The sequence below is a fragment of the Herpailurus yagouaroundi genome, unplaced genomic scaffold, assembly GCF_014898765.1.
Source record: "Herpailurus yagouaroundi ecotype Mexico unplaced genomic scaffold, PumYag 162, whole genome shotgun sequence".
NCBI classification, from domain to species: Eukaryota; Metazoa; Chordata; class Mammalia; order Carnivora; family Felidae; genus Herpailurus; species Herpailurus yagouaroundi.
In genome coordinates, this window is record NW_024412403.1 from 37,422,244 (window position 1) to 37,448,274 (window position 26,031).

Below are 26,031 nucleotides of genomic sequence, written 5' to 3' on the forward strand. Positions count from 1 at the left end.
ATATACTTCCACAACTATGTTTTTATCTATCTATATCTATATCTATATCTATATAGTACTTCCCTATTTTTTATCATTATAAGTTTTTCCAGATTCACCTTGATTTTCCTGCCACAGCCCTAGAATTAATAATTTATTTAAGGAGAAATGGCATTTAGAGATGAATATCAATGCTCACTGCTAAATGTACTCATTCCTACAAGAGTATCATTTCTAGTGTCTCTCAATAAAAACAGAGCTAGGAAATATAACCACATTATATTATATGTATATAATATAATGCATGGATAGTTAAATCAATAGATCAATCGATAGATAGATAGATAGATAGATAGATAAATGAGTCCTTACATGTAATACCAGAGAACTTATTTCTCCAACAGTGAAAAACTGTGTCCTACTTATTTACAATATGTTTATTTATTTGTTAATACTAGGATATCCATAAAAGTCTTAGAATTATAACCTATACACCTGTGAAAAAAATTACTAAGTATTATTTATAGAATATAGTATCTATGTAGTTTCTTTTCTTTAGTCTTATATTATCCAGCCAAAATACTGTTTTCCAAAGTCACATAGGTTAGTTCTTTTCATCCCCACATTTTTCAGTGTAGTTGTCAATTTGAATTGTACTTAATTCGTAACTATATCCTACTCTCAGTCCTCCTCTGTCTGGACTGCATCTTATCTAGGTTGAATTCATAGGCTGAAGTCTAACCCCCAGTAAGTATTTGCAATAGGGTCTTTAAGGGGGTAACTAAGGTTAAATGAGCTCCTAAGGAGCCCTAATTCAATAGGAGTGGCGCCCTTATAAGAAGAGACATAGGGAGTGTGCCCACTTATATAGGGACATAACAAATCAGTGGCTGCCTGCAAGCCAAGAGAGGCCTCAAGAGAAACCTTGTTCAAAGTAAATTGGAATATTATAAAGCCCTAGAAAACAAAGCAAATAACAGAAATGCTTGAGCTTAAAATGATACTGTGACTGGGTTTATATTCAACCAGCTGGAAGTGAAACTCCAGACTCCAAAATAATTCATATTTTGAAAGAAAAAGAGAGAGAGAGAGAGAGAGAGAGAGAGAGAGCTAGAGAAAGGAAGGGAGGAAGGGAGGGATAAAGGCAGGAATGGAGGGAGGGAGGAAGGAAGGAAGGAAGGAAGGATGGAAGGAAGGAAAGGAAACACTAGAAATTTTATCAAGTGTGGCCTCTGTTACACACAGGAAAAAAAAAAAAAAAACACATGACTGGATTCCAATGGATTCCATCCTGCTTTCCTAGAGCTCAATGAAGAATAAATAAAATAGAGATATACAAGAATTTGGTATCTATAAAAAAGCAAGATGAAGCATAAAAGGATAAGTAGGAAAAAGAAAGCACAACAGAAAAACAGAGAGGTCGGGAAGCCTAAGACGACCCCCATCCAGATCGCCTTCCCCTAGAAGGTGAATTTCCCCGGTCATGAAGACTGGGCAGTCATTCTCCATCTCATCTACACAAAACCAAGATTTGCCCCCGGGGGGGGTGGGGGGGGCGGTGGGTGGTGGTGGTGGTGTAATCCTTCCCTAGCCGCTGAAATGAAGAAGACGCCAGAGCTCCCAAAACCTTGGGTGAAATTAAAGAAACTTCAGTGCAAGAGGCCACCTCTACTAGTAACATCCTAAAAGTTCCCAAAGATGAACATGTATCAGACTCTAGAGAACCTTCCTGGGGTTGGGGGGTGGGGGAGGGGAGTAAAGAAAATTATAAAAATGAAAAGGACAAACATACTTACTTGACCACGTTCCAAATTGAACTCCCAAATGCCTTCTAAGTCTCCTTCTCATTCTCAATAGAGCCAACACCATAGATCCCAATGAAGATCAATGACTCAGGAGGTGGCCTAGCCCACCAACGAGGCCATTTCTCAAAGAACTCCACAGGACAGGTGTCTCCTCCACCAGACAGGTGTCTCCTCCATCAGACAGGTATCAACCACAAGGCATAACAGGAGAGATCTCCAATGAAACAAAAAGATGCTCATCTGCAACCTTGTCTGGGAACAACATATTGTCCTCCTTTTATGTCACCATCAAGGAAACCTCCCACAAGAATATCCAGTCCTCCCGGTAAAACTAACAGGTTATCTTCCACAAGTCTTCCAAGAAGGTGCCGGCTGTAACCTTCAGCAACTCCCCCGCCAAAAACGTTTCCCTCAGCACTGTACAATCCAACTACACAAGAAAAAGTCGTGCTTCTGTCTCTCCAGACAGAACTTCAAGTAAAATGATAAAACTTAAAGGAACTGAGAAAAGGCAAGTCCTTTACCAGCACTCAAACCTAGAAAAGTAGCTGTCGAAACAAAAAAAAAAAAAAAAAAAAAAAAAAAAAAAAAAAACAAACCAGTTAAAGAGAAAGTAGAGTGATACATGCAGCAGCAGATTCGGTTCAAGACGCAAAGATGGCCAACAAAACTAGCAGCCTTTATATGACTCAGGCTCTTTCTCTCAGCAACTTGCGACTCATGAGGTCCCATGTGAATTATAGAGACAGGCAGGCTGCAGAAACACCCTCCTTCCCAGGGTGCCTATCCACGAAAGTGCCGGAAAGAGATTTCCCTTGCTGCAGAGGGGGGAATTGCCTTTACTGCTGCATCAGAGGGCAACGTTTTTCCTCCTTCTTTCTTCCCCTTTCTCTCCCTTCTCCCCCATCTCCTGTCCCACATCCGTGCTCACCTTCCCCAAGAAGGCACTCATTCTAGAACACAGAGGACATATTCTCCAGAGAAGAACCGTCTCCGCCCAACCTCCTAAACAAAAGCATCACTCTCAGAACCACAGCAATGCAGAGGCTCCCCCCATTCTTCACAAAGAAGCTAACCAGTCACCAAGAAAAATTTGCCTTTGTTATCAGAAAAGCATAAGAAAGGGCCTTCCCTGAGCCCATTTAGCCAAGAAGCACCATCACTACAACCAACCAGTGTTTGCCCTCACCACCACCTTCAGATCACCATAGCACCCTTCACCGTTTTCTGCCCAGTCACCCCCACCTTAAGAGTAGCAGCAGCAGCTTACCACAAAGAAAGCAGTCCATATCTTCAAGTCTTAGGGCCAGGACTCTGGAATTCCAAAAGGTGAGAAAACAAAATAAAACTAGGCAGCATCGGCATCCCCAGTTTATAAGAAGAGTTATCAAGCTCCAGATCTGTCTCAGGATCTCATGATCTGCAGCAATCTCCATCCCTGATGTCACCCAGTAACAAAGAAAACACAAGAAGGAAAAGACTGCGGCTACTCATGTGCAGGTATTCTAGCCCCTGCAGCCATTTCTGTTACTGCAAGCACAACAGCACTGGGAACTCCAGGGACTGAACTAGAGCCTAAGGGGAGACTGAAAGTGAAGCCCAGGGTAACATAGAAAGTGCCCGGAGATCAATGGGGTAGGCTGATGGATTCCCTACATTTGGAAATATTTGGTATGATGTAAATTATATTTCATTTGTACAACATGGATTTATATTGCAAAAGGTATAGCATTTTAGTGGCATTTATTAACAGCTGAACAATTCATTTAGAGTGAAATATTTTAAGCGAAAAATTTATTTTCTTTAAAAAGGCTGTGGGGGCACCTGGTGCAGTTGGTTGAGTCTAACTCTATTTGGGCTCAGGTCATGATTACAGGATCTTGGGATTGGAGCCCCAAGTTGGGCTCCGGGCTGAGCGTGGAGCCTGTTTAAGATTCTCTCTCTCTCTCTCTCTCTCTCTCTCTCTCTCTCTCTCTCTCTCTGTCTCTCTCTCTCCCCTTCTGCCCTGCTGCCCTGCTGCCCTGCTTGCTCTCTCTCTCTCTCTGTCTCAAATAAATTAAATTAAATTAAATTAAATTAAATTAAATTAAATTAAATTAAGATGGATTTAAATATGGTTGGCATTCTTGCTTCCTTTAAATGCCCATGGCTATTCCCAGGGGATTTTTTTGTATTTATTTACTTTCTCTCATTTGAGTCTTAATGCCCTTTTAAGTTATGATGATTTTGACCCTTTTATAGTTTATAATCTTTCCCAGAAATTTAACCATTGTTGAACAATGAATAATAACACATGAACAAAATGAACACAACAATTATATATAAACAAAATTGTAAATGAATTTTAATGACACAATCTTTACTATTTATTTACATAAGTATACAAAATATAACACCTATACTATACACCTTTTTCAGAAATAGAAGAGGAAGAAATACTTCCCAACTCATTTTAAGAGACCAGCATTAGTTTAATACCAAAATATTTCTGGTAATATCTTTCCAGAAATGAAATTGCAGACCAATAGCCCTTTTAAACACACTACATATAGGTGTCATGTTTCCTTTAATGGAGAATTTTAACTATGAATTCAATTTATCTGATAGTTATTGAGCTATTGATTATTGGTTTCTTCTTGACTGATTAGCATTTATATTAACATGCATTTTAGACTTTAATAAGTAATTACCACATTGCTTTTCAATAAGGCTATTGTAATTTACTGTTTCCAAAAACAATGTATGAGAATTTTGTTTTCCCTTCAATGCTAAAGAAGTAGTCATAATCACAGTTTTTAATATTTAAGCTGATGTTGTAAAGCATTATCTCATTGTTATTTTATTTTACAATAACATGACTAGTAGTGACTAGGTAGTATCTATGACTACTTACATTTATTGCTATTTTGAATTTACTGTTCTACAACATGCTTAATCATCTTTGTACCACTTTCTTTTTGCATACTTATGTTGTCGATGACATATCACAGGCCTTATTTCCTATGTACATATAATTTTTATATTTATTTCCCATATAAATATTTGTTTGTCTAGTTGTGGATTGTGATATGTAAATCTTATCAAGCAGGAATCAGCATACGGACCAAATCTGGCCTATCTCTCATTTTATACATAAAGTTTACTGAACTACAGCCACATTCATTTCTTTATGACTGACTACCCGTGGCTGATTTTGCATTACAGAACTGAGCAGAGTGGAGTATTCACAATAGGGACTGTATGGACCAAAACACGTCAAATAATTACTCTGTGGTCCTGTACTGACCCCTGCCATAGACCACAGGTAATAGGATTTAGAACTAGAAGAAAATAAAACATATATTTCATTTTCTATTTGCAACTAAGGAGACAGACTTAAAGCATGGAATAATTGGCCTAATTAAATATATCTAGTTACTCTAACCAAGATGAGAACTCTAGCCTCTTGGTTTTCATTTTCATCATTTCTGTACCTGTATCTATTTTTCAAAATCTGTAATTATGGCCAATTACTATGTAAACATTAAAGAAAATCAATCTTTGGCAAAATAAATACTCAGGAGACTGCAAATATTTTACCATAACAGTATCTTGCCTGAAATATAAGTGGTGAAATTAAAACATTGTTATTTTAAAATATATGATGAAGACATATACCTTATAATAGAAACTATCAATTTAAGAATAGAATCAATATCTAAAAACAACACTTTTGTTGGGGAAGGTAAAAGATTTTCCACTATAGTGTTTGACAGCATTTAAATTATTTTTTAAATGTAACTCACATAGCATAAATTAGAAATGATATAATATTAATAACAGACATAATGATCAAGAACAGCATACTTAAAGAATGTTAGGAAATGACATCACACCTTTGTCCTTATCATTCTTCAAGGATTCTACTACTAACTCTTTTGTTTTCCACGATGAACTTTATATAATAAGCATTTTTTAGTTACCATCTTTTACTTAAGATAATTGAATATATATGTATTAGTTTGCTAGGACTATTGTAACAAATACCTTAGACTGGGTGACTTAAATAATAGAATTTTTGTTTTTAACAATTTTGGAAGCTAGGTCCAAGAATCAATGTGTCATTAGGATTGGTTTATGAAGGGCTTTCTCCTAGGCTTGTAGATAGCCATATCTTTGTGTATTCACATAGTTTTTCTCCGTGTTTCCACATGTCTGTATCCAAACATACTCTTCCTACATGGACATCAGTCATAATGGATTAGGGTGCTCCCATATAACCATAGGACCCACTCATTTTACCTTAATTGTATCTTTAAAGACCCTGTCTCCAAATATAGTCACATTCTAAGGTACTGAGGGTTAGGACTTCAACATATGAATTTGAAGGCGAAACAATTCTACCCATAACAATATATGACCCTTATTGTCCCACATTATTTGGTGACATTTTTTGGCTATTTAAACTACATATTCATGAGAGAGATTGCAAAGTCTATATTAATGAAATATATAAAAATCTGAAGAACAAAGCCAGGAAAGTCTATATCAGAGCAACAATATTTTAGTTCTTAGCAGTTAGGCTTTTTCCCTAGGCTGTGAAACAAGTGTCTGTGCCTTTGCATAGCAAAGCTTTCCCAAGAAAGAAGTTATATTAAATTGTGGCTATAGTGGTACATTCTCAAGAAGAATTCAATTCAATTATTCTTAAGTATTTCTCAAGAAGATGCTGGCTTCCTGCACGTTGTTGATGCAACTTGTGTTACATTCAAACATAGAGGTCACTTATATACATTAAATATTTCCTTGATATGGAATGAAACTAAAAAAAGTAAAGAGATGTTTCACAGATCTAAACTTTAGGATATGGAGGAAAAGAATGACACTGTACAAATTTTTTAAAAAGCTAAGATGAGCAAGCTAAGATCTACATGTGTAATTAAGGTATGCATTCTGAGTTCTGTTTATGAGAAAGTTATCTATTAGGCAGAAGTTTGTTGAATTTTTTTGTCTGGTAAGTGATACTTAAAATAATTGTTGGCTTCAGGCCTGCTAATTCTAAAATGATCAGTTCCTTCTGTATGATTTAATTATTTTTTCATTCCAAATTTTGTCTTGTTATTTTTTCCATAAATTTAAAGGTACCATGATCACAATCTGTCACTAAAACCCACACAGAGAGGAAAATTAAAGATAGTCTAATTTATTCATATGAAAAATGAAACTATTCATTTCATAGGCCTAAGATTATCTATATATGTAATTTCAGATCTATAATGATTTACAGTGTTTATGTTCTATTGTTCTTACCAGTATCTCTTCAGTTACTCAATTTATTTCTGTTAGTTACTAATTTTGCTGACTTTGTTATGCTTTACCCTCATAAGGAGTTCTTTCCACTTAGGCAACATAGATTATCTAATAATTAACATTAATAATAATAAAAATAATAAACAGCATCTAAATTTTTGTGACAGTAACTACTATTTCTATATTTAATATATTTCTATACTTCTACAAAAATTTTTCAGAGGATTTTCAAATGACATATTTCATAATCATAACCATAATTATCCAAAAATAAAATTAGATTCACCATACAAAACCATCAATATCTGCTGAAAGCTCCGTATGACATACCTGTTCTCAGAAGTCAATGTATCTACATTTTGAGGATTCCTGGACAGTTCCCTCTTAAGATCCCTAATTCTCATGGGTAACTTTTTATTTTATAAACTGGGAAACAAAGGGGGTGAAACAATTTATTTGTATGCACATAGTAGGAGAACAGACTAATTCCCAGGTCACTTGACTTCTTTTTACATTTGTAGTGCATTATCCCAAACAACGTGTGAAATCATTATTCTAAGACACATATCTTAAAATTATTATTTTGTAATTATTCTGACATTATTTCAACAATAGAAAAGTATTCCTCTATGTACAAAGTGAACAGCTAAGTTTGTATAAAGCCAAAGGTCACTAATATAGAATTTCTGAGGTTCAGCCACATTTTATATTAAATTTGGTGAAAATAACGTCCTCATTTCTAAAAATTTTATAGAGCTAGAATAGCCCAAAACTATTCAGGTATAAAAGAAATAAATGTTTTTATAAAACATTGTATATTATAAAACATTGATGTGCATTTAGTTTTTTGACTGATTGTTATTATAAGCCTTTATTTCATAGGAAATTAATTAAAAATGTAATGTTCGTGAATGTCTCTGCTTAATGATACTCTTTATATAGCTTCAGAGCTTGTGGCTACTGTATTAGGTTTATTTCAAAAAAAAAAAGTTTAAAGCCCTGCAGCTATCTGTAGCATTCAGAATCTTTGTTTTCATATGGAAAGGCATATCTGAGTACAGACAATAATCTTTTCAAGTTTTATGGTTGCTGTGAGCATTTGCTCCTACTGAGGATCAACTGCCTTAAGCTGCAAAGAAATCACAACCTTCAATCCTCCTGCTAATAAGAAAATCCAAAATGGCAGAAAAGATTTTTGTAGTTTCTAAGATAACTTGTGAAGACCTTAGCTGCTTGAAAGTATAGAAAATGCCAGAGAAAAGAAACACAGGCAATTAAAGAAAACTATCTCTTAAACACAATTCAAAATGGGAAGCATATAAAAATGAGAGTGAAAAAAAAAGCATGACAATCTTATTTTCAAATTAAATAAATATCTTCAGTAACATAATCTGGCTTTTATAATATCATATTTTTTTTAATTTTTTAAAATGTTTATTAGAGAGAGAGCAAAGGAGGGGCAGAGAAGGGAGACAGAATCTGAAGCAGGCTCCAGGCTCTGAGCTGTCAGCACAGATCCTGACGCAGGGCTCCAACTCACAAACTGTGAGATCATGACATGAGCTGAAGTTGGATGCTCAAACCGACTAAGCCATCTAGGCACCCCTGTAATATCATATTTAAACACATGCTATTAAACTAGAGTTTTCATATAATAAGTTTTTTTTTTTCATTTGGCTTTCAAAAAGAGGCTAGCCCTTTCTACTACATGATATATCCTGAGGGAATCACAAACTAAAAACAAACTACATAATTAAAAACAAAATCTGTATGTAAACCACACAATAATCTATCTTGTATGCATAACTCAATGCATAGAGAATGTCTAGATAATTATCACTAAAATGCTAATGAAAATAATGTAACTTAAACTTTTGCATTTGTATTTTTGAAAATTGATGTTTGTTTTGCCATACTGATGTTTTTTATGAAACAAATAAGAAATCTATTGTATAATTATTCCAAAATTTAGATCTCCAACCCTGATATATTTCTGAACTTCAGACTCACATATTGGATATCTATGTTACTTAGTGTAATGGGCAGTTTAAACTTAACATTATAACACTCTTAAATTCTACCATTAAACATGTTTCTCCCACAATATCCTCCATTAAGACGGAGGTAAGTGGCAAAGTTTATTTTCTAGTCTCCCAGGACAAATATCTTGTAGTTATCCTTGATTTCTCTTTTAGTAAACACCCTAAATTCAAACCTTGACAAAATCTTGTCAACTTCAATTTCAAAAGATAGCCAAAAACACCACTTTTCCCTACTTACACTGCTGACATCTTAGTCTAAGCCACCATTACCTCTTGCCTGGATGTCCTAACTGGTCTCCATGGTCTTGCCCCTGTTCTTTTAAGATTTATAGCCAACAAGGCAGGCAGAGATAACCTTTTATAAGTAAGTTTTTCACATCTTCTGTTCAAAATCATCTGAAATGGTTTCTGATACTTAGCAGCATAAAATATCAAATTCTTATCATAGTACTGCAGAGGCTACCCGACATCCATTTTTGCCCATTTTGTTCTATCCTCATTAATAGAATTCTGATTTCTTTGAAGTGATAATGTGATTATCCCCAAAACTTTATTTCCTATCATGCCTTACAGATAGGGTCCAAAAAGATGTAAGCTGACATTTTACGGTAATTTCAGGAATGTTCCTACAATAGTGTCAGGTTCAATCGGCACTCCTTTTTGCTTTTGTTTGTTTGTTTGCTTGTTTGTCTTTGGTCTTTCCTCATTACAGTGTTATGGAATATAATTATGCAATTTAAACTGGTCAACTATCTTATAAGAATAGAGACCATGCTCTATGGATGGTGTAGAAGATAGCTATAATTGCTATCTGAGTTTTTGATGAAAAACTAGATCCATCATAAAAGCCCTGGACCTCGTATTATGCAATAAAGTTTTTAAAATATAAATTTAAAAATGAAGGGTTTCCAGGGTGGCTTAGTTGGTTAAGCGTCTGACTCTTGATTTCAGCTCAGGTCATGATATTACAGTTTGTGAGGTCGAGTCCCACATCCGGCTCTGCTATGACAGTGCAGAGCCTGCTTGGGGTTCTCTCTCTCTCTCTCTCTCTCTCTCTCTCTCTCTCTTTCTTTCTCTCTCTCTGTCTCTGCCCCTCCCCTGCCTGTGTGCATGTTGTGTCTCCCAAAATTAATAAATAAATAAACTTCAAAAAATTTTAAAAATTAAATAAAAGTGAAATAAGTCACTATTTGAGTTTTCTATTATATGTAGCTGAACTTAGTCCTTACTGGACACATTTGATCTTCAAAGACCTAGATATATCTGTTTCTAATGACCTAGATAACCACCTGTATTAGTTTGCTAGGGCTACTATAACAAAGAGCTACACTTGGGTAGCTTAAAAGAAGAGAAACATTTTTGTCTCACAGTTTTGGAGTATAGAAGACTAAAATTAAGGCATCTGCAGTATTATACTTCCTCTGAGACTGTGGGTAGAATCATTCCTTGCCATTTACTAGCTTCTCGGTATAGCCAGCAATTTTTACATTCCTTGGCTTGCAGCTACATCAGTCTAATCTCTGCTTCCCTCATCATATAGCCATCCTCATATATTGTCTTCCTTCTGTGAATGTCTGTGTCTATGTCCAAATTTACTTTTCTTATAAAGACACCAATTGTATTGGATTAAGGGCACAATCCAATCCACAATTAACACTGCCCCTAGTGATTTGTTTTTTTGCCTGATCTTTGTATTAATACAGCATAATGCAATTCTTTATTGAATATTCCAAGTGTGCCCTTGTCTTGGAGTGTTGGAGTAGTGGATAGAATGGTGGCTTCCAGGGGCGCCCGGGGGGCGCAGTCGGTTAAGCGTCTGACTTCAGTCAGGTCACGATCTTGCGGTCCGTGAGTTCAAGCCCCGCGTCAGGCTCTGGGCTGATGGCTCAGAGCCTGGAGCCTGTTTCCGATTCTGTGTCTCCCTCTTTCTCTGCCCCTCCCCTGTTCATGCTCTGTCTCTCTCTGTCCCAAATAAATAAATAAACGTTGAAAAAAAAATAAAAAAAATTAAAAAAAAAAGAATGGTGGCTTCCATAAAGACAATGACTACCCTTTAATACTTGGAACCTGTGATTGACCTTATTTGAAAAAAGTGTCTTTGGAAGTTTAATGAAATTAAAGATGAGATAAATGAAATGATCCTGGAATACCTGGATGTGCCTTAAAGTTAATTAAAGTCCTCCTAAAAGAGTACTACTACTGGAGGAGAAAACAGAGAAAGCAGGAGAAGACAAGGAAAGGGGTGGGAATTATGCCAAAAGCCAAGGATACCTGGTGCCACTAGAAGGTAGGCGGGGCAAAGGATTCTCTGCTAGAGACTCCAGAGGAAGTGTGGCCCAGCGGACACCTTGATCTCTGACTTCTGGTCTCTAAAATTATGAGATAAGACCTGAAACTATAAAAATCTTAGAGAATACAGGCAAGTAACCTCTTTTGTTGCTGCAGCAACATTTTCCTAGATATGTCTCCTAAGGGGAAGGAAACAAGCAAAAGTTAACTATTGGGATTACATCAAAATAAAAAGCTTCTGCACAGGAAAGGAAATAATTAACAAAACTAAAAGGCAACAGACAGAATGGGAGAAGATATTTGCAAATGACATATTGGATAAAGGGTTAGTATCAAAAATCTATAAAGAACTTATCAAATTCAACACCAACCCCCACAAAATAAAAAAAAAAAGTGAGAAGACATGAATAGATATTTCTCCAAAAGACATCCAGATGGCCAAGAGGCACATTAAAAGATGCTCAAGATCACTGATCATCAGGGAAATACAAATCAAAACTATAATGAGATATCACCTCACACCTGTAAGAATGGCTAAAATCAACAACAGAACAAACAACATATGTTGGCAAAGATGTGGAAAAAGGTGAACCTTCTTGCACTGTTGGTAGGAATGAAAACTGGTGCAGCACTCTGGGAAACAGTATGGAGGTTCCTAAAAGTTAAAAATAAAACTACCCTATGATCCAGCAATTACGCTCCTAAGTATGTACCCAAATAACACCCAAAGAATATGAATTGCAAGGGATACGTGTACCCCAATGTTTATAGCAGCATTATCTATAATAGCCAAACTATGGAAACAGCCCAAGTGTCCATCGACTCATGAATGGATAAAGAAGATACGGTATGTATAAATATTTATATATATACATATATATAAATTAAAATCTTGCCATTTGCAATGACATGGAAGGAGCTAGAGAATATTATGCTAAGCCAAATAAGTCAAAGACAAATACCATATGATCTCACTCATATGGAATTTAAGACACAAAAGGGGAAAAAAAGAGAAAAGGAGGCAAACTACGGAACAGACTCTTAGCTAAAAAGAAGAAACTGATGTTTGCCAGAGGGGAGGTGGGTGGGGGGGATGGGTAAAATAGGTGATAGGCATTAAGGAGATCCCTTGCTGTGATGAGCACCCTGTGATGTACAGAAGTGCTGAATCATTATATTGCACATTTTAAACTAATATTACACTATATGTTAACTAGCTGGAATTTAAATAAAAACTTTAAAAAAATAAAACTATAAGATAATAAATTTCTGTTTTCTTTGAGTCATCCAGTTTGTAGGAATGTGTTACAACAGCCTCAGGAGTTCAATATAGAACTTTTGCATAAGCTCGTCCTTTGTCCTAGAACAAATTTTTCTTACATATTTGCTATAAATTTTGCTTCCTAACTACATTCAAGTCTCAAAGGTTTGTTTTTTATCAACCTTACATATAGTTTTCATCATCTCACATATCACATATCTCTGTTATTTTGTGTCTGCTTCTCTCACTAAAATAAAGGAAACATGAGAGCTGAAACTTCATTATCATCAGCTCTTAGAAGATGCCTGCATCAGAGTAGACACACAGTAAATACTTGGTTGATCTAATGTAACTAATTAGGAACTAATAAGTATTGATTAAACTAATGAACAAAACTGAAAACATTAAACTGACCTCTACATGTGGTTTTATTTAGTCTTATTTTAATCACTAGGAAAATGAAAAGTCATGACTTTCATAATTACATCTCAGTTTATCCTTTATGATGTTAGGGAATGGTATCAATAATATGAAATGGATAGGAAGACAAGAGCACTACAATTTATTTAAATATTTTCATTTTCCAAGCAGCACTTTCTTTAATTCACTATTTAGAAGAAAGAAATATTGACTTCAGGCAAGTGTGTTATTCTGAAAATATAGAGCATATATATTTTTATGTATAAAATAAGCTAATAAGTTTGTGAAACATCAGCTATTCATTTTTAAACTTAAATAGATACACAAAAATAGACTCATTTACATCAATGCTATGTTGTTCACAATATATATGTAACCCTTCATTTGTAGTCTCATCAACCTTCCAGCCAAATCCTGATACTACTAAGGGCCTTGAGACAGGACTTGGCAAAGTATGGAAATGCAGAGACAGAGTACAGAAAAAGTGAATCGTTAGCCAAGAAGCATTTGGACTCCTAAAAATAGCTTCAGTGGAAGAGTATTTTGAAATCATAATATGAATAAACATGATTGAATAGTCACATGCATCTTTGGTGAGTGTGTAATAGAATAAAGAGGGCAAGATGCCTATGCCAGAGATGGACCTCTAAAAGGGAAACAAACAACAAATATCCTGAGATGAATGTGGCAAATCTCCTTATAGTTTAATTAATAATAACACTGTCTATGTCTTTTATTCTGTCCTATGCATCATAGCTTATTTAATAATTTAAATTTAAATCAAGAAAGTTGATATTCTATTAATTAGCTTCTCAAAGTTTTATGTGACTTGAAACAATTTAAGTGGTAAGGAGAAGGTCTATAATATTACCCTCTACTTCTAGTAATTTGTAAACTGTACGTTTACTAAAAATGTGCTATTTTACTAAAATATATAAGCAATTAAAATTCTATTCTATGGTATCAAATAAAGCCATCTTACAGGAGGTTCTCAAAGCCACTTCTTCTCCTTAAAAAAAAAAAGAATTTTGTTTTTTGAAATGTCAATTTATGAGTTCCACAAAAAGCCTATTTTTAAAAAGTAATTTTTAAAAAAATGTTTTATATAGTTGTGTGCATGTGTTTGCCCTCTGATTCTAAATGCTATGAGAGCTTTGGGGAACAGTGGCTATTTGTTCATTTGTGGAAATATTTAAGAATAATTTTAATATCCAAAATTTACTCATTATTTTAAAATATATCTTACTATATCTTTATCAGTCCAAGAAGAATATTTTTGGATAAATGTTTATCTTTCTAAAAATAAGATTCTATGAAATATGATAAAATAAACAGGAAGAAAATTTGCTACTTCAAGGAACACATTTATAATTTTAAAATCATATCTTAATATAGATTAATCAGAATTTTATATTAATTTGTTTCTTTTTTTTAATTTTTTTTTTCTTCAACGTTTTTATTTTTTATTTTTGGGACAGAGAGAGACAGAGCATGAATGGGGGAGGGGCAGAGAGAGAGGGAGACACAGAATCTGAAACAGGCTCCAGGCTCCGAGCGATCAACCCAGAGCCTGACGCGGGGCTCGAACTCACGGACCGCAAGATCGTGACCTGGCTGAAGTCGGACGCTTAACCGACTGCGCCACCCAGGCGCCCCATATATTAATTTGTTTCTTAAAGTAAAGAACTGGTGTATACAAGTGGTCTTCCTAGAAGAGTTTTAATATATCATTAAGGCTCTTTATATGGAGATAGATAGATAGATTATGTATACATTTATGCACAAAAAGCATACATAAATTTATCCACACATTGAAGTCTTATTTTTTTCTCATTCTCATTCATTTTAAAATAGAAACCAGAATAATTTAGAGTGAATTAGTACATAGCATCAGGGACAACACTAAAGGCACAAGTGTTTTCATGTCTGCTGTATGGGAGCCAGAGCTATTCAGATTTGCTGCAAGCTTCTTCCATAAAAATAACCCAAGAGACCGCATTCTTATACCACTTGGGGGTACCTCTGATGGTACATATTAATTTATATTGGCAGGAAGTTTTGGAAGTCAGCCATTTGCCAGCTTTCCAAGTACAAATTGTATAGCTACAGATGTTGCAGCAGTAGGTAGGTACAGAAAAGTAGAAACCATGGAAAATAAAAATGAATTACTATTATTTTTTTAGAGTTTGTATGTAAATAATTGAGGGATGATAACATTTTCAAATTGAAAGACTAATTTCAAAGTTTATTTGAGCAAATTAGTCTGTGTATAAATAAAATAAATTAAGCTTTACTCAAGTGCAGAAATATAAGTTTAAAATTTGGATCTACAAATAACTGGCAAAGAAAAATATGTCGATTCAAAAAATGGGCTGCTTCTGAAGAATCTTTGCTTGTTCAAGAATTCTCAATCTATCTGTATAAACGTATATAAAACCACTAGTATACTTTCAGTGTCATTGGCAAGAAAACCATAAACTATCATTTCCATTCAATGGTTTACAGCTAAATGGTTTAAAATATGCATTTGGCAAGGGGAGAGAAAGGGGGAAAAATAAGATCTATGACCTGAATTGTTCACACAGAGATATCATTTTAATAGAGTTTTTAAGAGCATTTTATTCAATCTTAATATCCCAAATTTGAAAGATAATTAATCTATTTCAACTATTCATACCTCCTCATAACCCAGTTTAAGCCAGTTCCCATAAGAAATATTAACTCTCATTATTATTGAAAATTGCATATCTTTAAATTAACCCATTGATTTGCTAATTACACTGTACTCTGGAAAATTCTTCTGTTAGCTTCACTAAAGAACAGAGGAAATTATTAGGGTGCATTTTGAACTCCGTTTTTTTACACATTTAAATAATGATTATATTTGTAAGTTATATTTGTGATTTAAATACTATTTTAATTCCATTGAATATGAATGATAGAATCATATATCGTTTATAGGAAAGAACATTGTCTTCAAAACCATTGCTCTAGGAAGCTTTAAATCCATTGATATCCTTGCCATTTATGGCCACTATATGTCAACGTATAGATTTTGTTTAGCTTTTAAACTGACTTAAAGGTCTGACAATATCAATTATTCTTCCTTTGAGGGTGAATATGATTTTTGAAAATGAAAATGCACTAATTGAATAAATTTATGGTAAAAATAAATAATGCAAAGTAATGACATATGCACTCTTGGAGATAACAGTATTAAGGTTCCAGTAGAGGTGGAATTTAATCCTATGACTACAAATAAAAACAATATGGCTTTATACAATTCAAATGAACTTTCATGTTTAGGTTTGTCTACAAAATGGATAGTTTAGGGGCATCTGGATGGCTCAGTTGGTTAAGCATCCAACTCTTGATTTCTGTTCAGGTCATGATCTCACAGGCATAAGATCAATAACTCCATTGGGCTCCACACTGAATGAGGAGCCTGCTTAAGATTCTCTCTCTCCCTCTCCCTCTGCCCCTCCCTTGTTCACATATGCAGGAGCTCTCTCTCTCAAAAAAAAAGAAAAAACAAACAAAACAAAATGGATAGTTTATATAAATTTACTTCATTTTCAAAGCTGAATTTAAAATTATTACGTTACTTATTACATGTAAAATAGATTGTATTTATTTAAATATTATCAGATTGTAGAAAATGTTGCAGCATATGAGAAAAGAAAAGTGGAAATCCCCTGTAATCTTTTTGTCTTGCAAAAACTAGTGTTAATATATACATATAACATTATATGTATATAAAAGATATCATACTAAAGAAAAATGGAAGAGAAAACACTTTTTTTTTTCAACGTTTATTTATTTTTGGGACAGAGAGAGACAGAGCATGAATGGGGGAGGGGCAGAAAGAGAGGGAGACACAGAATCGGAAACAGGCTCCAGGCTCTGAGCCATCAGCCCAGAGCCCGACGCGGGGCTCGAACTCACGGACTGCGAGATCGTGACCTGGCTGAAGTCGGACGCTTAACCAACTGCGCCACCCAGGTGCCCCGAGAGAACACTTTTTAATAAAAGAAGTAAATATTTTCTTTTCTTAAATTTTGTTTAGTGTTTATTCACTTTTTGAAAGACAGAGACAAAGTATGAGCAGGGCAGGGGCAGAGAGAGAGGGAGACACAGAATCTGAAACAGGCTTCAGGCTCTGAGCTGTCAGCACAGAGCCTGACGTGGGCTCAAACTCACGAACCATGAGATCATGACCTGAGCTGAAGTCAGATGCTCAACCGACTGAGCCACTCAGGCACCCTTAGAAGTAAACATTTTCATCTTTGGGCCAAGATGGAGTAACAAGAGCCAGATTTATCATCCTAACTTAAACAAATAGAATCTAGATAACATCTGAAAGACTGTTTTCAGACATTAGACAACAAACAGCACAGAACTGTGAGTCCATGACAGAGGGGGCAAAAAAAATAAAAAAAAAATAAAAAGATAAGTCCTGAGAAAAAGAAAATCAGATCTTATCTCATAATTGAAAAATAAGGCAGACTGGGGTGCCTGGGTGGCTCAGTCGGTTAAGCACCCGACTTCAGCTCAGGTCATGATCTTACACTCTGTGAGTTCAAGCCCCAGCGTCAGGCTCTGTGCTGACAGCTCAGAGCCTGGAGCTTGCTTCAGATTCTGTGTCTCCCTCTCTCTTTCTGCTCCTCCCCTGCTCATGCTCTGTCTCTCTCTGTCTCAAAAATAAATAAAAACTTTAAAAAAATATTAAAAAAAATAATAAGGCAGAAAATCAGAAAGGACATAGAAGAGTAGAACAATATGTCCTAATTAAGATTTATAGAACAACACAATCAATGGCAGTATAAAACACATTTTTTCCCAAGTGTAGATGGAATATTTACCAAGATAAACCATAATTTGGCCCAAGAGTCAAGTCTCAATAAATGTAAAAGGAAAAACAGCATGGGATGTATATTCTCTGAACACAACAGAATTACAAAATAAATCAAAATGAGAAGATATCTGGAAAATTCCCACATATTGAAAATTAATCAACAAACTTCAAAATAATCCACACATTTAAAAAGAAATACAAATGAAAGTTTGAAATTATTTTAAGCTGAAATAAAAAAACACTTTTAAGTAATAAAATATGTCAGATACAGCTAAAAGAGTATATAAAGCAAGATTTGTAGCATTGATCACATTAGTAAAGTAAAAAGGTCAGGACATCTGGGTTGCTCAGGCCATTAAGTGTCTGACTCTTGATTTTGGCTCAGGTCATGATCTCATGGTTCTTGAGATAGAGCCTCACATTGGCTCAGAGCTGAGAGCATGGAGTCAGCTTGAGATTCTCTCTGTCTCTCTCTGCCCCTCCTCTACTCATTCTCTCTCTCTCTCTCTCTCTCTCTCTTTCTCCAAATAAATAAACAAACATTAAAAAAAGAAAAAGAAGGAAAGTAGAAAGGATTAAATTCAATGAGTAAGTTTTCATCTTTAGAAATTATAAACAAAGCAAATTGAACTCAAAGCAAGAAAAGAATTAATAATTATAAAAATTGAAATCAACTGAAATCAATAAAAACATAATAGAAAGCAGAGTAGAAAAATAAACCAGAAACTTCTTTCTTTCTTTCTTTCTTTCTTTCTTCCTTCCTTCCTTCCTTCCTTCCTTCCTTCCTTCCTTCCTTCTTTCCTTCCTTTCTTTCTTTCTTTCTTTCTTTCTTTCTTTCTTTCTTTCTCTCTTAACATCAATACGATTGATTATAGCCATACTGATCAGGAATAAAAAGGCCAATGTTAGAGAAAAGAGAATAGGCATTACATGGGTAATAAAGAAATACAAATTATGACATGCATATTAATGTATGAATTATGAAAAACTTTATGGTAATAAATTAGACAAGTTAGATATAAATATATTATCCGAAAGATAAAAACTATCAATATAACAATGTATAGCAAGATAACAATGTAACAAACTCCATAGAAGATATTGATAATCTGAACAGCCATATCTCTACTTAAAAATTGAATTCATAGTTAAAGATGTCCTACTTAACATTTAAGGAATATTTGTGCAAATTCTTCTCAATCTTTTCCAGAAAATGAGAGATAACAACACGTCCCAATATTTTTTTTTAATTTCAATGAGCTATACATGAGAGTATTCCTATATGCTTATTTTCCCTCCTAAGTTTTTATTTAAATTCCAGTTAGTTAGCATACAGTATGGATGAAAGACCTAAATGTGAGGCAGGAAACCATCAAAATCCTAGAGGAGAACACACATAGACAAGTAACCTGTTTGACATCAGACATAGCAACATCTTCCTAGATATGTCTCCTGAGGCAAAGGAAACAAAAGAAAAAAATAAATTATTGGGATTTCATCAAAATAAAACTACCTCTGCACAGGGAGGGAAACAATCAACTAAAACAAACAAACAAACAAAAACTACAGAATGGGAGAAGATATTTACAAGTGACATATCTGATAAAAGGTTAGTATCCAAGGGGCGCCTGGGTGGCGCAGTCGGTTAAGCGTCCGACTTCAGCCAGGTCATGATCTCGCGGTCCGTGAGTTCGAACCCTGCGTCAGGCTCTGGGCTGATGGCTCAGAGCCTGGAGCCTGTTTCCGATTCTGTGTCTCCCTCTCTCTCTGCCCCTCCCCCGTTCATGCTCTGTCTCTCTCTGTCCCAAAAATAAATAAACGTTGAAAAAAAATTAAAAAAAAAAAATTAAAAAAAAAAAGGTTAGTATCCAAAATCTATAAAGAACATCAAACTCAACACCCAAGAAACAAATGACCTAGTTTAAAAATGGGCAGAACTTCATAAGTTTACAAGAATTGAAATCATACCATGCATACTTTCAGACCACAATGCTATGAAGCATGAAATCAACCACAGAAAAAAGTCTGGAAAACCTCCAAAAGCATGGAGGTTAAAGAACACCCTACTAACGAATGAGTGGGTCAACCAGGCAATTAGAGAAGAAATTAAAAAATATATGGAAACAAACGAAAATGAAAATACAACAATCCAAACGCTTTGGGACGCAGCGAAGGCAGTCCTGAGAGGAAAAGACATTGCAATCCAGGCCTATCTCAAGAAACAAGAAAAATCCCAACTACAAAATCTAACAGCACACCTAAAGGAAATAGAAGCAGAACAGCAAAGGCAGCCTAAACCCAACAGAAGAAGAGAAATAATAAAGATCAGAGCAGAAATAAACAATATAGAATCTAAACAAACTGTAGAGCAGATCAACGAAACCAAGAGTTGGTTTTTTGAAAAAATAAACAAAATTGACAAACCTCTAGCAAGGCTTCTCAAAAAGAAAAGGGAGATGACCCAAATAGATAAAATCATGAATGAAAATGGAATTATTACAACCAATCCCTCAGAGATACAAACAATTATCAGGGAATACTATGAAAAATTATATGCCAACAAATTGGACAACCTGGAAGAAATGGACAAATTCCTGAACACCCACACTCTTCCAAAACTCAATCAGGAGGAAATAGAAAGTTTGAACAGACCCATAACCAGTGAAGAAATTGAATCGGTTATCAAAAATCTCCCAACAAATAAGAGTCCAGGACCAGATGGCTTCCCAGGGGAGTTCTACCAGACGTTTAAAGCAGAGATAATACCTATCCTTCTCAAGCTATTCCAAGAAATAGAAAGGGAAGGAAAACTTCCTGACTCATTCTATGAAGCCAGTATTACTTTGATTCCTAAACCAGACAGAGACCCAGTAAAAAAAGAGAACTACAGGCCAATATCCCTGATGAATATGGATGCAAAAATTCTCAATAAGATACTAGCAAATCGAATTCAACGGCATATAAAAAGAATGATTCACCATGATCAAGTGGGATTCATTCCTGGGATGCAGGGCTGGTTCAACATTCGCAAATCAATCAACGTGATACATCACATTAACCAAAAAAAAGAGAAAAACCATATGATCCTGTCAATCGATGCAGAAAAGGCCTTTGACAAAATCCAGCACCCTTTCTTAATAAAAACCCTTGAGAAAGTCGGGATAGAAGGAACATACTTAAAGATCATAAAAGCCATTTATGAAAAGCCCACAGCTAACATCATCCTCAACGGGGAAAAACTGAGAGCTTTTTCCCTGAGATCAGGAACACGACAGGGATGCCCACTCTCACCACTGTTGTTTAACATAGTGCTGGAAGTTCTAGCATCAGCAATCAGACAACAGAAGGAAATCAAAGGCATCAAAATTGGCAAAGATGAAGTCAAGCTTTCGCTTTTTGCAGATGACATATTATACATGGAAAATCCAATAGACTCCACCAAAAGTCTGCTAGACCTGATACATGAATTCAGCAAAGTTGCAGGATACAAAATCAATGTACAGAAATCAGTTGCATTCTTATACACTAACAATGAAGCAACAGAAAGACAAATAAAGAAACTGATCCCATTCACAATTGCACCAAGAAGCATAAAATACCTAGGAATAAATCTAACCAAAGATGTAAAGGATCTGTATGCTGAAAACTATAGAAAGCTTATGAAGGTAATTGAAGAAGATATAAAGAAATGGAAAGACATTCCCTGCTCATGGATTGCAAGAATAAATATTGTCAAAATGTCAATACTACCCAAAGCTATCTACACATTCAATGCAATCCCAATCAAAATTGCACCAGCATTCTTCTCAAAACTAGAACAAGCAATCCTAAAATTCATATGGAACCACAAAAGGCCCCGAATAGCCAAAGTAATTTTGAAGAAGAAGACCAAAGCAGGAGGCATCACAATCCCAGACTTTAGCCTCTACTACAAAGCTGTCATCATCAAGACAGCATGGTATTGGCTCAAAAACAGACACATAGACCAATGGAATAGAATAGAAACCCCAGAACTAGACCCACAAACGTATGGCCAACTCATCTTTGACAAAGCAGGAAAGAACATCCAATGGAAAAAAGACAGTCTCTTTAACAAATGGTGCTGGGAAAACTGGACAACAACATGCAGAAGGTTGAAACTAGACCACTTTCTCACACCATTCACAAAAATAAACTCAAAATGGATCAAGGACCTGAATGTGAGACAGGAAACCATCAAAACCTTAGAGGAGAAAGCAGGAAAAGACCTCTCTGACCTCAGCCGTAGCAATCTCTTACTCGACACATCCCCAAAGGCAAGGGAATTAAAAGCAAAAGTGAATTACTGGGACCTTATGAAGATAAAAAGCTTCTGCACAGCAAAGGAAACAACCAACAAAACGAAAAGGCAACCAACGGAATGGGAAAAGATATTTGCAAATGACATATCGGACAAAGGGCTAGTATCCAAAATCTATCAAGAGCTCACCAAACTCCACACCTGAAAAGCAAATAACCCAGTGAAGAAATGGGCAGAAAACATGAATAGACACTTCTCTAAAGAAGACATCCGGATGGCCAACAGGCACATGAAAAGATGTTCAACGTCGCTCCTTATCAGGGAAATACAAATCAAAACCACACTCAGATATCACCTCACGCCAGTCAGAGTGGCCAAAATGAACAAATCAGGAGACTCTAGATGCTGGAGAGGATGTGGAGAAACGGGAACCCTCTTGCACTGTTGGTGGGAATGCAAATTGGTGCAGCCACTCTGGAAAGCAGTGTGGAGGTTCTTCAGAAAATTAAAAATAGACCTACCCTATGACCCAGCAATAGCACTGCTAGGAATTTATCCAAGGGACACAGGAGTACTGATGCATAGGGGCACTTGTACCCCAATGTTCATAGCAGCACTCTCAACAATAGCCAAATTATGGAAAGAGCCGAAATGTCCATCAACTGATGAATGGATAAAGAAATTGTGGTTTCTATACACAATGGAATACTACGTGGCAATGAGAAAAAATGAAATATGGCCTTTTGTAGCAACGTGGATGGAACTGGAGAGTGTGATGCTAAGTGAAATAAGCCATACAGAGAAAGACAGATACCATATGGTTTCACTCTTATGTGGATCCTGAGAAACTTAACAGGAACCCATGGGGGAGGGGAAGGAAAAAAAAAAAAACCAAAGAGGTTAGAGTGGGAGAGAGCCAAAGCATAAGAGACTGTTGAGAACTGAGAACAAACTAAGGGTTGATGGGGGGTGGGAGGGAGGAGAGGGTGGGTGATGGGTATTGAGGAGGGCACCTTTTGGGATGAGCACTGGGTGTTGTATGGAAACCAATTTGACAATAAATTTCATATATAAATAAAAAAAATAAAATAAAATAAATAAAATAAAATAAATGTCATTTAAAAACAAAAAAAAAAATGGGCAGAAGACATGAAAAGACATTTTTCCAAAGAAGACATGCAGATGGTCAACATACATATGAAAAGGTGCTCAATCTGCCAATTCTTTTTATGAGACCAAGAGTGATTCCCAAAACAGACATGACACTACAAGAAAAGAAAAATATAGACCATTATTGCCCATTAATATAGACCCAAAGAACCTTACATTTTTAGCACATGGAATTCAATGATTTATAAAAAATATAGTACCCACATTGGAAAAACCGAGTTCATTCCAGAATGCACAATTAGTTTAAAAGAAAACTCAACCAATGGAACTTAAAATATTAACACATTCAAAAAGAAGTACCAGTTGAACATTTCTATAGATGCAGAAAAAAACATTTGAAAGAGTTCAACACCCATTCATTATAAATTCTCAAAACTGAATGAAAATTCCTCAACCTGAAAAAGAATTTCTATTAAAAATGTGCAGCTAACATTATACTAAACATTGAAAGCCTGAAAGCTTTACCCAAATTTCAAAAACAAGGCAAAAATATGTTTTCACTACTTTTAATTAACAATATACTGTATAACCTAGCCAGTGCAATAAGAAAATAAACAAAAACAATGGAGGAGCACCTGGTGGCTCAATTAATTAAGCGTCAGACTTGGACTTAGGTCATGATCTCTGGGTTTGTGAGTTTGAGCCCTGTGTCGGGCTCTGTGCTGACAGCTCAGAGCCTGAAGCCTACTTCAGATTCTGTGTCTCCCTCTCTCTCTGCCCCTCCCCTGCTTGTTCTCTGTCTCTCCCTCTCTCTCTCAAAAATAAACACACATTAAAAAAAAAATCGATGGAATACTGGTTGGAAAGGAAGAAATAAAAGTGTTCATTTTATTGGATGGCATAATTTATATAGAAAAATCAAGGGAATCCATACAAAATCTCTGAGAACTAATAAGGAGATTCAGCTAATCTACCATAATCAAGTTGTAGTTTTATATAATAACAAATAATTGGAAATTCAAGTTGAAGTATGCTACTGTTTACAATTATAAATTATTTAGAAAAATTGTTTTTTAAATTTAACAAGATATGGACAAGTTTCATTAACTAAAAGCTACATAAACATTGCTGGAAGGAATTAAAGACAATCTAAAAAATGAGGACATATACCATATTACAAATGAGGAAACTCCATATTATTAAAAAGACAATCCTCAACAAGTTGATCTCTAAATTGAATGCCATCCAAATCAAAACCCAATAGGGTAGAGCTTTAGGAGAGGGAAGAGGTAAAAATTGACAAGCTGATTATATGGAAAATCACAAAATCTAGAATAGCAACAATTTTGCCAAAAAAAAAAAAACAAAAACAAAAAAACAAGGTTTTAGGACTGTAGCTTCCTGATGTAAAGACTGACTGTGAACCTACATTGTGACTGTCAATAGGTTATTGACATCAGGATAGATATGTAGATCAGTAAGGAAAAAATAGAAACCCCTGAATAGATTTACCTGCATAGGGTTAATTACTTTCAGCAGAGGAGCAAAGAAAATTCAACTAAGAAAAGATGGTCTTTTCCAAAAAATGCTTTTGAAACAAGTGAATATTTATGCAAAAAAGAAATCATAAAATTTACCTAACACCATATACAACATTTAACTTAAAATGGACCAAAGATAAATATAAGAACTTACATTAGAAGAAAACATGGGTGCTATTAGACACAAAGACAGAAAAATCGATGTAAGAAATAGAACAGAGAATACAAAAAACACATCTAGCAATATGCAATTTGGAGTAAAATTTCAAAAATTATACAGAATGCTTAAAAATCAAGAGATGGTCAAAGTAAATGGAGATTGCCTGAGTTTTCACAACTTAAAACGATTTGACTGAGAACTAAGACCACCTGCATCAACGTAACTATTTGCTCCAAGATACTTTTAGTCAGGAAGTTAAGTAACTTCCATGTTTGCATGAGGAAGTTCTTGCAAAACAGTTTGTACAGGTATACACTTTGCTCATCTGGGCAAAGGGCTGTCTACCCAGAACATCAATTGTTCACTGAGATAAACAGTTCAGTTATCTAAGTATTTGACCACTAAAAGTTGCTTCAGTCTTGCCTCCATGCAACAGACTTTACCTAATCCCAATTAATTTCCAACAATGGAAGTCTTGTCTTAAACTGCTCATCACCAAATCCAAAAGTTCTCTACATCCTTCTCTAACTTTTCCCTTTTGACACACCATAAAGAATGTCAAACTATTTCTAGTTGATAATGTAAAAAAATGAAAGGAACTCCTTACAAGTGAAGAAAAATATACATAAGACAAACTAGGCCTCTGAAAAAAAACACAACAAAAATCTATTTTGACACAGAAAAAAATGCTAACATGAAATCACATAAACATTTTAAGGATTCACTAAGAAATTTGGTTTTGTTGCTAGGGAAAATTAAATGTCACAATGGAGTCTTGGATAAATAAAAATAGACCATTTCAAATTTTATGGTAAATAGTCAATACCATAATAAAATACCAATGCAACATATTATAGTATAATGTAAGACAATTCAATATAACATAGTGAAAATATAATTCCTGAACAGATATCAATATGTTTATAAATTTGAAATTTAGTGAACTAAGTTTTCAATAAAACAAAGTTATTAGAACACTATTAGTAAACTGTTAGTAATTA

The 26,031-nt window shown here is 35.0% G+C and overlaps 1 long non-coding RNA gene across 1 annotated transcript in view; it reads left to right on the top strand.

Moving 5' to 3' along the window:
* The first annotated feature begins 2,500 nt into the window (after nucleotides 1-2,500).
* LOC121035767 (uncharacterized) overlaps nucleotides 2,501-26,031 on the top strand; it is a 41,594-nt gene continuing 18,063 nt past the window's right edge. Inside the window, exon 1 of the long non-coding RNA XR_005793058.1 lies at nucleotides 2,501-3,455. This is a non-coding gene — a long non-coding RNA (uncharacterized LOC121035767). The remainder of the gene's footprint in view (nucleotides 3,456-26,031) is intronic.